Raw genomic sequence first — 13687 nt, 5'->3', positions numbered from 1 at the left:
CCTTGATCTGTGACCACGTTTTACACTTATTGTAGCACTGTTTTTCATGGTGCTATTGGTTTGAATGGGAAGGGGAGGAATTTCTCCACAAACCAGACTTTACAAATGGAAAGGAGTATAGGGTGAGGGTTTTAGGCTCTCTTGGCAAAAAGTATATACTTGACATTGCAACTAAGTAGAAATTACTCCTCTTTAAATATTAACACCCTGTGCCTTTCTTCAAGTTTCTGCTCTGGGAGAATAATTAATAATTATAAGACTGGAATAACTGGCTGCTATACTAAAACTGTCAGGATAAATATACAAATAACTGTTGGATTGATAAACTGTGATAGTTAAAACTATAATTTCAGTGGCCATTCTGGGAAAGTCATCTCTTCTGTTTTATATCACTTGTGTTAAAATGTGGTGATGGAGTAGTAAGATTAAGCTTTTTTTAATTATTATTATTATTATTATTATTTATTATTATTAAGATACATCTGGCACTCCCAGTCTCTATGTGCTGAGAACAATAAGTGTTGTAAATAACTCAGATTAAGCAAGCAAGAAAGAAATACTCTATTCATCTTTCAAAATTTACATTTTCTGAAAATGTAAATTTTGAAAGATGAATAGAGTATTTCTTTCTTGCTTGCTTAATCTGAGTTATTTACAACACTTATTGTTCTCAGCACATAGAGACTGGGAGTACCAGATGTAAGTGAGGCAAGATATTGAACCCATATCACTACAACATTGGGATGATGAAGAAATGGAAAAGGGTAACGTATCTGAATAGATTCATGCTCTAGTACAGTGGTCTCCAACCTTTTTACACCCAAGATCACTTTTTACATCTCAGAACAGGTGAAGATCTACCGCCCCATCCCTTCCTTGAAGCCCTGCCCTCTCTATTCTCTTCCTGTCCATCACTTGCTGTCCTCAGCCCTTACTTACACACTCTGATAAACAGTTTATTTTTAAATTATGCGATATATAAAATTAAAATCACGTGTTTATAGTTATGAAACAAATGGTCTGTTTTTTATTCATGCTATTTAAATCTAAAATCAAGCATTTATAATTATAAGTTTTGTGGGGACAAGGTTCTGCAACAGGGGACAGAGTGCCAGTGGGGATAGAGTTCGGGGAGTGGGGACGGGAATGGGGACAGCGTTCTGTTGCTGGGGACAGGGGAGTGGAGACAGTGTTCTGTAGCTGGGGAGTCGGGGCTGGGAAGTGAGGTGCCAATGGAGGCAGAGAGTCCCCTTCATCTGCCTCCTCCCAGGATTCCTTCCCACCTGAGAGAAACCAGAGCGCGCTTGCCCCGGCGCCAACCTCCCCCCCCCCCCGGCGTAGGGAAGCCCCGCGCGTTCCTGCCCCGGGGCCGACCCCCCCCCCCCGTGCGTGCCTCCCCCGGGGCTGACTCACCCCTCCTGTGTGGTGCAGGGAGCCGATGCTTCCTCCCACAGTACACCCAGCAGAGCAGCTAGCGCACTTCCGGAATCGCCAGAAGTGGCACTAAGCTGCGGGACTTCTGTCCATCCCCGGGAAGCCGATGCTACCTCCATTTTCACTTGAGGTAAGTAGTGGGGCTTCTCAGGGGTGGGAGAGAAATGGGGGTGGGGCGGACAGGATGCCTCGCGATCAACTGGTCGAGGCCTCACGATCAACCAGTCAATCGCGATCGACCTGTTGGTGACCACGGCTCTAGTAAGTTACAGGGACAGTAGCTCTCAAGTACTAGACTTGCTAGCTTTTTTCCAAAGAGACTACACTCCAGTCTGTCTAAATTAAGTATACTAGCTAAATGGCTGAAATATTGACACTCATTTTCTGTTAATCCAATCCACCTTTCAACAGAGTGTCTTGGAAAAGATACATGACTGTCCTAGGAAACATCTGGATTGTGGCCCATAACTTCTGATTCTGTTAAATATTCTGTGCTGAATATTCTGTGCTATAGCTTTTGTGTAACTGATGAGCTCTTTAAAGCTATTGTAACTTTTTTTTATTTCAGTTTGTTTTTAATTCCCTCCAGTAGGAGTTTATATAATCTGTATGACTACTGTATATTTAGAAGGATCCAACAACTGATTAATGAGGCTAATAAGCTTATAATGAAACTAGTTTTATTTTCAACAAAATCAGAAAGTTCTACAGCAGGAATCTCATTCTTTATTAATTTCTGTAAGACTTTCCTATTACAACTGTCTTTAAGACCATACACACATGTACCTGAATTATATAAACCAGAACAATTGCTAACTTGGAAGCTTGTTTGGGTGCTATTGGATCAGTTTTAAAATACTGCCAAACTGAAGGCTTCTTACTTATTTTTCTTGATTATATAGCATAGATTATTTTTGAAAACAAGTAAAGTCAGCAGTGTGTGTTTGTTGTGAAAGAAGCAGGCTTAAGACAGGGCATATGATCATTGCCCCTTTGGGCAAGGGGGACTGAAGTATAGTCTGGAGTGAAATGTGGCTCACAGCAATATGTCTGCTTTGACCTCTTTAGTAATCAACCATATTCCAGAGACTACAGGCACCCATTTGATGTTTTAGCTGATGGTCTAGCTGCTCTAAGAGCATTGTAGGCTGAGACTTGTAGTCTCTGCAGGCTTAATTTTCATGATGAAGAGAAGGGTTTCTGGAAATGGTTTTATTTTCTACAGATTAGATATTGTCCTCAGGCTCTCTGCAAATTGCCAATGTGTTCTCCTAACATTGGGAGATACTACTGAGTTACTGGTTAGGTGGCTGTAATATTTGATGCAGGGCATTGGGGGAGGGAATAGAACTAGGGAGAGTTTTTAAAATACTGAGAGCTATGATAGCTTTAGTGCAGCTCTCTTTCTCACTGCCCCCAAATTGGGAACACATGATTATCCTACTGACCTAAAACTAGATCCTACAAATACTTATGCTTGTACATGAAGTTAGCACATGCATGAGTGCTATCAATATCCATGAAACGCCTCTTGTGCATCAAGTTAAGTTCATGCTTAAGTTTGCAAGATCAGGGCTAGCTCTCTAATACCTGAATCTGGAATGGCCTTGAGCTTTTTATTTTTTTGGCTTTGAAAAAGGAATAAGGAGAATTTTACAAGTTTTTACCATGCTGGGGACAGCTCCCAGACGTATTATTTAAATCTGGTTTCGGCAGGCTAACAAAATATTTTTAATTGTACATCTTCCTTTTTCTGGGAAAAGATGTTTGTTGCAAAAGATTGATTTCTGCTTCAGGTTGGGAGGGACTTATGATTTGGGACAGAATGGAGAAATTAATTTATGACCGGGCCTTGTTGCTGATGGACATGGAGAAAGTCTGTTTCAGGTCAAATCTGTGAATATCCTTTAAATATTTTATTATGAAATCAGAGATTTTTGATCAGCAACAACTGATATAGAATTAATGCACCACTATGACAGACCCCTTAGAAATGTCTGTGATAAATAGATTTGCACCATCATGGCTATGTTTGTAAGAGAACTGAATAGGCTGAAAGCCCTATCAAAGGGGAAGCTTACTTATCTGAACAATTGGCTATGCTTCCCCATTGTTTTTATACTATGATTATTGGAAAAGGACTCCTGGGTGTTTGTCCTGAGAATCAGATGAGATGGGAGTTGTGTGTAAATGCTGCATTTGTTTTGTGTGTGTCTTTGTAGCACTTCCATAGCATGTAACCACTGGTGAGACCAGCACGATTGTAAAATTAGCAGAGTGAGGCTCAAATGCATTCTGCAGTGGGATGCCTGAAGGAGAGATGTGTGGAAAACTCCAAATTCCAGCTGCAGAGGAGTCTAAGCAATTGGGCATGATAGTGTGAGAGTGCTGCAATGCTCTTCCCTCCTGATGAGTCCAATCAACTAATGTTCACCATGTCTGGCATGTTCCAAGCAGAATTCTATAATGCTAAGTTGTTACTCCAGTGATAAGTTGTTACTCTCTTGTTCCAGCAGCAGTGTGGCTCCACTCTGCCTCAACTCACTGGCAACATATGGACTATTTTAAAGCAAAAATGGAGGAATGGAAGTTAAGTGTGACAGATCCTAAAGCTTAAAAGCAGCAGATTGCCTCTTGGATCTATAATTGCTTATCTCTAGGGTAAGATCATTTATGAAGCGTAGTACTGAAAGTGACCATGTTTAAGGTCTCACAGCCAAGACTGTCCTAGGGCCGTCCCTAGGGGGCGTGGGGCCTGCAGCAACCTCCCAGTATCCCAAGCTCAAGGCCTAGGGGTAATCCGCCCCAACAGAACCTGCCCCCACTCCACCCCTTCCTCCAAGCCCTGCCACCTCCCCTGAACAATGAGAGCCAGGGACTATGAGGGGGCCTGGTGAGAAGCAGCAACAGGGGTCATCCCCCACACCCACTCATTTTGGTAGTGGGAGCTGGAGCAACCCACCAGCCTCTCTCACCCTGGCCTCAGGCTGCTCTGCTTCCCACTGCCATGGGAAAGCCAAGCAGAGGAGGCTGCTGGGTTGCTTCAGCTCCCACTGAGGCAGTGAATGCAGGAGAGGGAGGGGCTGACTCCTGCTGCAGGCCTGCACCAGGCCCCTCCCCAACAAGTAATCCCTGGGGCTGCTCTGGGACCTTGTCTACACTGGCGGCTTCTTGTGCAAGAAATATGCAAATGAGGCTAAGCGTGGAATATCGCCAAGCCTCATTTGCATACCTGATGAGCCGCCATTTTTGCAAAAGAGGCTCTTGCGCCAGAAGGAGCAGTCTACACTGCCCCTTCTTGCACAAGAAAAACCCTCTTGCGCAATTCCGCTATGCTGATTATTTTCAGGAATAACGACATTGCGCAAGAGGGTTTTTCTTGCGCAAGAAGGGGCAGTGTAGACAGCTCCTTCTGGCGCAAGAGCCTCTTTTGCAAAAATGGCAGTTCATGGCAGTTCATTAGGTATGCAAATGAGGCTCAGTGATATTCCACTCTTAGCCTTATTTGCATATTTCTTGCACAAGAAGCCTCCAGTGTAGACATAGCCTATGTAGTTGAGACAGTTGAGGCAGCAGGGCTTGGGGAAGCTGCCCCAAACCAGCCTATAGATTGGACAGCTTTGCTAAACAGCAAAATAGACAGCATTTCCTGGAGTAACAATCAGGGAAGTAAAATCCCATTTAATTGGTTGACTGATTAAATTATATGTTTAACCAATTAAATGGGGGTGGGTGGCAGATAAGAACGGTTAACTAGAGATGCTTACCGGTTCTGGGTAACCTAGAACTGGTGAGAGCTGGAGAAGCTCCCCTCCTGCCCTGGGCAGGAGACTGCTAAAGCCCTGACGGGGGCCTGCCATGGATCAGCATGTGTCCACAGCAGGAAGGGGCACCACACAGGGAGGGGCTGCTCCGGTGGAGGCTGGGAGCCAGGAGCCCTGCAGGTTGACCTAACATTTAACTGGTTAACCAGGATTTTACATACCTAGAGAGGGGTCCCTCCACCACGGATGGAGGATTCTCCTGCCAGGCATTTATGGGGCAGTTTAGCTATGGCAGAAGCACAGAAGTAAGAAGGGGCAAAGGAAATACAAAGGCCAGCATCAGAGCAATGGTGATGAGAGAAGAGTATGAAAGGAAACGAGGTCAGATGGTGCCAAGTGAAGTAGGACTTGGAAAGCGAGAAGATAAAAGTACTTACTGCGGTCTCCTAATTAAGCCTCCAAGCTTTGACTATAGTACATAAATAACACCTCTATTGTAGGAATACATTCATGTTGAATAACCTGTCTATTCTAGGGGGTGCTGTGTAAGTCATGGGATGGAGTTCTAGTCGGCAGTCTCTTCTAAGGTTTTATAAAATATGCATGGTCATAAATATGAATAGAGATCATTCTAAAAAATGTAATTGCATTAGGACAATTAACAGGATTAGAATAATAGAAGATTAGGTTTGCAAGAGACCTCAGGAGGTTATTTAGTCCAATGCTCTGCTCAAAGCAGGACTAACCTAACTAAATCAAAATGTATCTACTTCAATGTTCTCTAGTTGAAAGAATCATCTCTTAATATTTTAAAAATGTTTTTCTTTCAAAATGCTACCAGGATTCACGCCAAACACTCAACATGTTCCATACTTGCATAAGTTGTTTTGACATTTTCAGAAGTTCATCTAACTCTCTGTAGCTTCAACTTTATAGTGGAAGAAAGGTTTTGTTTCTCCATCAGGGTCTTATCCCTCAGCTGTAATAGCTAGAAGGCAGCTACCAAACAGGTTTACTGGGTTGCAGCTGCCTAATGGCTGAGAGTGTGTGGCTGCAAGATTTCTCCTTTCAAGGCCTGCAGGCTTTGACCTGCTAATAGGTGCCTAAACAAGGTGCCATCTATCACATACATACGCAACAAGCTTGTCTTAAAAAGGCTGCATAGTAGTAACAGCTTCTTATCACATAGTTTTGCCTGTGATACTTGATAAACTATGTAGCATAATCAGAGTATGGTCAGAATGTACAGTTTGCACATGTAAGCTCCAAACAGACACTTAAAGTTGGCAGACTTGCAGTTCAACCTGTTTTGTTTTTTTTTCCTTTTGAGGATGTGGTGGTTATTGTCCCATTGGTTTATTTGCCAGGTTATTTTTAGGTTCTTCAAAAGCTAATTAAGGACCAGATAAAATACTCTGGCATCTGCTCAAGGAAAATGAGAACCTGATAATAAAATATGCTGTCAGCTGGAAATCTAGTCACTTTTCTTTTAACTGAGTTAAAGTAGCTTCAGAAACTACAGCCTCCTCTGCCCCATCCCCTCCCCTCAACCAGTTTTGAGTTTAGACTAATTTCCAATTTTGAAAAATATTTATCTCTAACATAAGCAAGAAGGGAAGCTGCCAAATTACACAGTGAAAATGTCTATCCATACAATACCATTAAATGCACAAAGTAAGTACATCAAAAAATAGCAGGGAAACAGTCATCTTTGTTATTACAAATAATGGTAGGCAGTTTAAAAGATCAAGTTTTGTGGGTGTTTTTTTTTTTTTTTTTTTTTAAGTTGATGTCCTGTTTGTGTGTGCTGGAGGAACATTTAATTTAGGAAAGATATCTAAAGGGAGGGGAAATATTTTAAAACAAACAGTTAATTGTGTATATGTACAGCGATATATATATATATATCTATATATAGTCACGGCTTTATAAAGTAGATTACTATATGTTTGCTGACACCACTGTATCTTTTCCAATTTGACTGTATTCAACTGAGTCTTCAATTGTGGGCATGTTAAAGATTATGTTGAAGGATGGCTTGGAAATCTAATAATTAGAAAAAGGATTGGATAAGCCAGTGTCTGCATCCACTAAATATTAATAAATAACTGTTGAAGATCAAAAAATTTAACACTTCAATTACAATTCTAATCTGAAGAGCATTCTTATTGTGAGAACCTGATTGAGAGAGTTTAGAAACCTTAGCACTCTTTTACTTTATATTTTAAGCACAAATAATTTTCATAGAGCATTCCATGGTCACCCCCACATGAACAATACAAACACATATTTGAAGACAAAATAAACTGAAAAGTATTTTAAGGTAAATATAAATTTAATTCAATAAATGCTTTTGTTTATTTCCTGCAAGTAATTTTACAAGAAATTCAGAAGCACTATGCCGACAGAATTACTCTCTGGCAGGCCTGGTTCTCACTGTAAGCCTCTATCCTCTTAGATATTTTACATATATCTCACTTCCACCTTGACTGATATGCCTCATAAAACATAAGTTGCAAAACTGTTAGCAAAAGACGACTTGCAGTAGCTGCCCAGTTGCAACAGATTTAAATACCCTGAACTGTGTTTTCATTAACTCTTGGATGAAAGCAGTATATGAGATTTCTTGTCTGCAGGAAAGTGCATGGTAACACTGTGAATGAGTGGTCAGCCCAAAACCAGTCAGCAGTAGCTGATGGCTATACCTCATATGGAGTGCCCCAGCCTAACCCTCTTTCCACCAGTTGCATTTTACCAGATGCTAGTCACATGGAAACTAAGCAAAGTGTTAAGAGGTAACATATGTTTGGTTGGACTTGTTTGACAATGATAAATTGTTTTAAAAAAAAAATTGGCATTTGTGAATTATTTCTCCAATGTTGTATTAATATATTGACTATAATCCAGTATTGGTGACTCTCTTGTTGTATTAATACCCTGACTCCTCACGCTATTGAAATACAATGTCCTTTGTAGTAGAAAAGGCATCACACTTCAACAGACACAACTGTTCACACTACTGTTGATGATACTAATGCATGTCAACACTTACATTCTGGAATCTATTTTAATTGATCTATATAACTGGTCTAGGATGGAGCCAAGATGGTTGAGATTGATGTCTGAATTTGCCGGCAAATTAGGCAAACCTCTATGTCAGTATCAGTACATCATGTTGAAACAAAAGACAGAACTATGTAGCACTTTAAAGACTAACAAGATGGTTTATTAGGTGATGAGCTTTTGTGGGCCAGACCCACTTGCCCATGAAAGCTCATCACCTAATAAACCATCTTGTTAGTCTTTAAAGTGCTACATAGTCTGGTCTAGTTGAAACAAAAGACAGAACTAACACGGTTGCATCTCTATCACTATTCTACATCATGTTGCCACCATGAGAGACTGTGATCCAGAAAAGGAATACAAACTCCAGCATAAGTGCCGTGGCTGCTGCACACCCCCTGGCTTGAAGTGGATTCCATTGTCTTCTCCAGAATTTATAGTTTGGTTCCCACAGCACTCACACTAGTAAAAATTGTTCCAGCACCCTTGAATGCCAGGAGAGGGCAGGCTACAACTAAATAACATGTTCTGCTGTGCCTTATACTCTGGGTAGCCTACTTGAAGCCAGTGCAATTGCATGGAGTGTAAATTGGGACAGAATTTAGCCATGAACACACACATGCTTTACTAAACATACTAAAGTTCAGGGTAAGGGCAAGATGGCTTTCTACAAATGTAAACAAACATTGAGGACGTGGAGAAAATCCTTAAGGTTTTGCCAGATAGTATTACTAGACATAATTAGATGAAAAAACGTAAACAGTGAATAGTCCTGCAGCACCTTGGAGACCAACAAAAAATGTAGCTGGTACAGTGAGCTTTTATGGGTACAACCCATTTCTTCAGATGAAATGAAAGCTCATGTCTTGTGCCCACAAAAGCTCATGATACCATCTACATTTTTATATTGGTCTCTAAGGTGCTGCCAGACTATTCGCCGTTATTTATGTTTTTTCCATTACAGACTCTCACAGCTACCCCTCTGAATAGTTAAATGAAATTAAGCAAAAGAAAACAGAGGTTAAATTTCAGGAAATTCTTCTTATCAGGGTGATCTATTGCTGTGGCATAACCTCCTAAAGGGAAGTGGTAAGAGCACCATCATCTGGGAAACTTGCTAGCATTGAATTTACTCTAATTTTAATCAGGGAGCTGTAATTGGAGAAGGATGGATAAGAAGATGACCTACTAAGTTATTTCCATTTATTTTCTAGGATTCCATTATATCTGCCTGTTGATGGCCTGGCAATAAAGGGAACATAACTAATTAACAAGCTCTCCCTCCACCCAGCGACACTGGCAAGTGACCAAATGGAATTTCTCTGTGTGACCCAGTAGGCACTAGTTCCGGGATTTTTCTCAACTGGAATCTTTTTTGCATAGTTTAGAACCCTGCAGCCTAGCCTGGAGAAATTCTCTGCTGCTTTAAGACTCAGTTTTGATGTGTTGCACCTGATAAGTGTATTTTAGAAGACACACAAGACACTTGGTATGTTCATTTGCATACCTATATGCAGGATGCTTTTCTAGTTTTCAGATATTTCAAAGCAATGTCCAACTTCTGGGAACAAACAAGGCACCAGATTAAGAGTGAAACCATCAGTGCAGTGTAGGCATGTTTTCTTTCAGTTTCTTTTAAGAAACTACTCTGTAGTATCTCTCAATAGTATGTGTGCCTCATGTAGCTGTGAATGTGTTAAATATTAAATTATGTAATAGAAAGGCAAAGTAAACAGAGAGAGAACTTCACACAGCTCCAGGCAGTCTGATCTTTGGGTGTATAGTTATAAAATTATTGTATAGAGGACTTGGATGACATGTTAGTTTCCTGATTAATACATGATGTATTTTACACAGAAGGAAAGAGCGGGTTATATTTGTTCAACAGTGGATATTCATGTGATAGAATATATTAGTACAGTAACCAGATATGCCCCCAATGTATCTTACTGTTGATAAAAGATTTCTCCATATGACTACACTGAGTTTTGGTTTTACAGTATCTGACATGTTTAGTCACTCAAATGCTTTAAAATTCCAGATGACATGCTTGTTTTTCCACTGTGTTCCTTTGATTGTCCTAACTAGAGCACATAAATGCAACACAAGTACATGGTTTCTAGTAGAATAAAGCACTCCAATTAAGAACATATCTATGTATGTTCTGAAAGTTAATCTTGTTTTTGAAGGATTGAAAATTCTGTGCAAAATTTTGCTCTATGCTGAGACTTTGAACGTTTTTTAAGTCTGTATAGGATTTTTTTCCACTCATTTCTAAATCACAGAATTTCTAAATCACAGTAAAAACAGTACTTAAAAATGTAGATACTCCTGAACATGTAGGGTTTTTAAAGTCTCCTTCCTTACAGATGATTTGTAGGTTAACTGATCACACAGTTTGGACCCTTTGGGGGTTTACTTTTACATGTAAAAATAATGTGCTGATTTTCATAAATCTACTCCATTGCTATCCCTTTTCCCCAAATAAGTTTTTACCACACTAACCCACATGAACATCTCAGTAGCTCTTTAGCAGGGACATGGAACTATTAAGACTTTGTACATACTAGTACTTTTAAGATTTGGGAGCATGTTTGTTTCCAAATGATGCATATTTTAAAATTGTGTTAGAACAGAGCTACAGGACAATGTTCAAATTCCAGTGAAGCAGCTGGGTAGAATATGGCTCTGTCTTAATATGGGTGAACATCTAACAGTCCTGAGTGTTAATATAGTTTGGATTAACATCTGTAAATTCAGGTGTGGTTTTCTTTTTTCTAAACAACTGTAGCAACCTCTTAAAGATAGAAAGATGAGATGAAATGCTCGTGAAAACAGGCTTTCTGTTTCCTCCTTTGTGTCAGACTAGAAAGGGATTTTTTTCTGCTTTTTCTCATAGCAATTTGGCATTTATACCTCTGGTACTGAGCAGAACCAGACAAATCAAAGATTCCCAAAAATAATGGGGAGGAGAGGAGGTGAAATAGCTTTCTGTGTAATTTTGTTGACCCTCAGAAAAGGTTCTATTCAAATTCTGAGTGATGGCTTGACTTTGACCTTGTATTATCTGAACCCATTACATCTTTAGTTCATGTCTACCTTCAGGCTAGATCAATGTTGTTAGGAACTGGGACTTGCTGCTTCTGCACACCAACCTTTTGTGCTGAGCAAAGATGATAATAGTGGTCACTGTCTTGTACAATGCTATGGACTAAATTCAGTCGGTAGGGTCATGCTTCGGATGCTCTTATTTTTCATCATCTTTAGCAAGGTTTATATAGGATCTGAGAATAAGGTCCTAAAATAGCCCTACAATTGCATCAGATGACTATAATCGAAGGAGGTAATGGCAGTATATTATGAAAGGCTCCTCTAGTTGTTAACTTGCATTCTATTGCAGCAACCAACAAACTTTTTTTTTAAATAGCTCAAAACAGAAGAGGTAGTAAGTTCAGCTGCTCTTATATTTCAGCCAAGAATAGAACACAGAACTGTAAATATACCTGCAAGTTAACTTAAACTGTGATGCTGGATGATGATGATGATTATTATTACTACAAGTGACTTATATCACACCTTTCACTGTAATACCTTAGTACCCTTTTCATAGCTTGTGAAAACCCTTTTAACTTCCTGGGCAGATAATGCCAATTGCCTGAACATTAAATATACTGGAGCCATTATTTAGTTTAAGGCAATGGTGCATTTTAAAGCATTTTCTGAAAGTGGACAGGGTTAGACAAATTTCTGGTAGGAGTAAATTTCAGAGAAGAGGTTCTGCTCCTAAACTCTTCTGGTGCTGGATCCATTAGTCCTCACTTCTGGAACACTTGGCTTAGCATTCCAGATTCAGCTAGCAAGTTAGGTCAGAGATGGGGAAGCTGGTGACTAAACTACAGGATCCCCCCCCCTTTTTTTTTTAAACCAGCACCTTCAATTCCACTTGGCAGATGACTAGCAACCAGTTCAGATAGTGGAACATTAGATATGGATTGTCACAAATGTTGCCTCACCTGACTTGAAATCTTTCAATTTCCCCCTCCCAAGTTAATCGCTTTATTGTTACAGGTATTATGGTCTCTTGGTCCACCTTTCTCAGAAAATATACAGCTGTGTGTTGTGCTAGTTTTGTCTTTCCTGACAAATCAAAGTAGACAAGGACTAGTGGTAACAAAGGTATGTATAACTAGAGGTAGGTCTGTACCTGAAAGAAAAAGATTCCATACATTGGCAAGCTGACAATGAAAAAAGATTCTGAGCCTTGCTTGTTGACTATGAAATGAGTATCAGGACTCTGGATTCAGACCATTTTGACAATGGGAAGGCAGACACTCTCTTGGTAAAGGGAGTGCTTATGGATTTTGCCAATTGGCATCATCTCCATGTTACTTTTTATAGCTTTCATGTTTCTCTTTATGCTAGAATCTGGGGAGCATAAAGAAACCACTTTGCCTGATTCAGTGGAAAGGAAACTGAGGGGTCTTGTTCACATTCATTGACTGCTCCTTTACGGGAATAACTTGCTTACATGTTAGAGGACCTACATTTGAATACAGATGTTTTATCATCTCTCTCTTTCAGAGCTGGGAGGGACCCTGAGAGGTTATCAAGTTCAGTCCCCTCCTCATGGAACGAGGTGTACCGGTAGTTCAGAATAGGAAGCCTAATCCGAACTACCTAGTCCGTACCGCGTGTAGCCGTGGGCACGGAGTCTGAACTAGCGGACATTTAAAAATGGCGGCACCCGGCAAGATGCAAATGAAGCCCGGGAAATTCAAATCCCGGGCTTCATTTGCAACTTCGGTTGCCTACATTAACTGCCCTAGTTCGAACTAGGGTGGTAGTGTAGACATACCCTCAGTGTTGTAATTGTAGGGGTCCTGACCCAAAAAGATTTTTTGGGGGGCGGGGCGGTGTCACAAGGTTATTGTAGGGAGAAGTGGCAGTATTGCTACCCTCTACTTCTGTGCTGCTGCTGGTGAGGACAGCTGACTCTCTCTCTCTCTCTTTCTTTCTCTCTCTCTCTCTCTCTGCCACCAAGCTGTGAAAGCAGCACAGAAGTAAGGACGGCAATATCATAACTCTCCTTCCTCTACCCCACACCCCCTGCAACCCTCCTGTAATTCCCTTTTTGGTCACGGCCTTCAATTTGAGAAACATTGGTCTCCCCCATGGAATCAGTAAAGTATTGAGGGCAGGGGGAGGAAAGCACACAAGACCAGACTGTACAGAGAGAGACCAGATTTCATAGTTCATGGCTGTGAATTTGGGAGGGCCCTACATGAGATTCTTAATTTTTTTTCTCTGTGTTTTGGCAATCACTTGTAATTCTCACTGCTGTGGAGCCACATGAGATTTGAAAGCACAACAGAAAGATCTACTGAGTAAGAGATTCCCCCCAAATGGGAAAGCCCTTCCTGTATCTT

The 13687-nt window shown here is 40.6% G+C and overlaps 1 long non-coding RNA gene across 1 annotated transcript; it reads left to right on the top strand.

Moving 5' to 3' along the window:
• Window positions 1–701: 701 nt before the first annotated feature.
• LOC142830666 (uncharacterized) lies at window positions 702–11085 on the top strand. Its single transcript, XR_012906108.1, has 3 exons — window positions 702–764; window positions 1432–1564; window positions 9476–11085. It is a non-coding gene; the product is annotated as an uncharacterized LOC142830666 (long non-coding RNA).
• The last annotated feature ends 2602 nt before the right edge of the window (window positions 11086–13687 follow it).

The sequence above is a fragment of the Pelodiscus sinensis genome, chromosome 9, assembly GCF_049634645.1.
Source record: "Pelodiscus sinensis isolate JC-2024 chromosome 9, ASM4963464v1, whole genome shotgun sequence".
Classification (NCBI taxonomy): Eukaryota; Metazoa; Chordata; order Testudines; family Trionychidae; genus Pelodiscus; species Pelodiscus sinensis.
The sequence above is the reverse complement of the archived record's forward strand: the minus strand, read 5'-3'. Positions and strand labels throughout refer to the sequence as shown.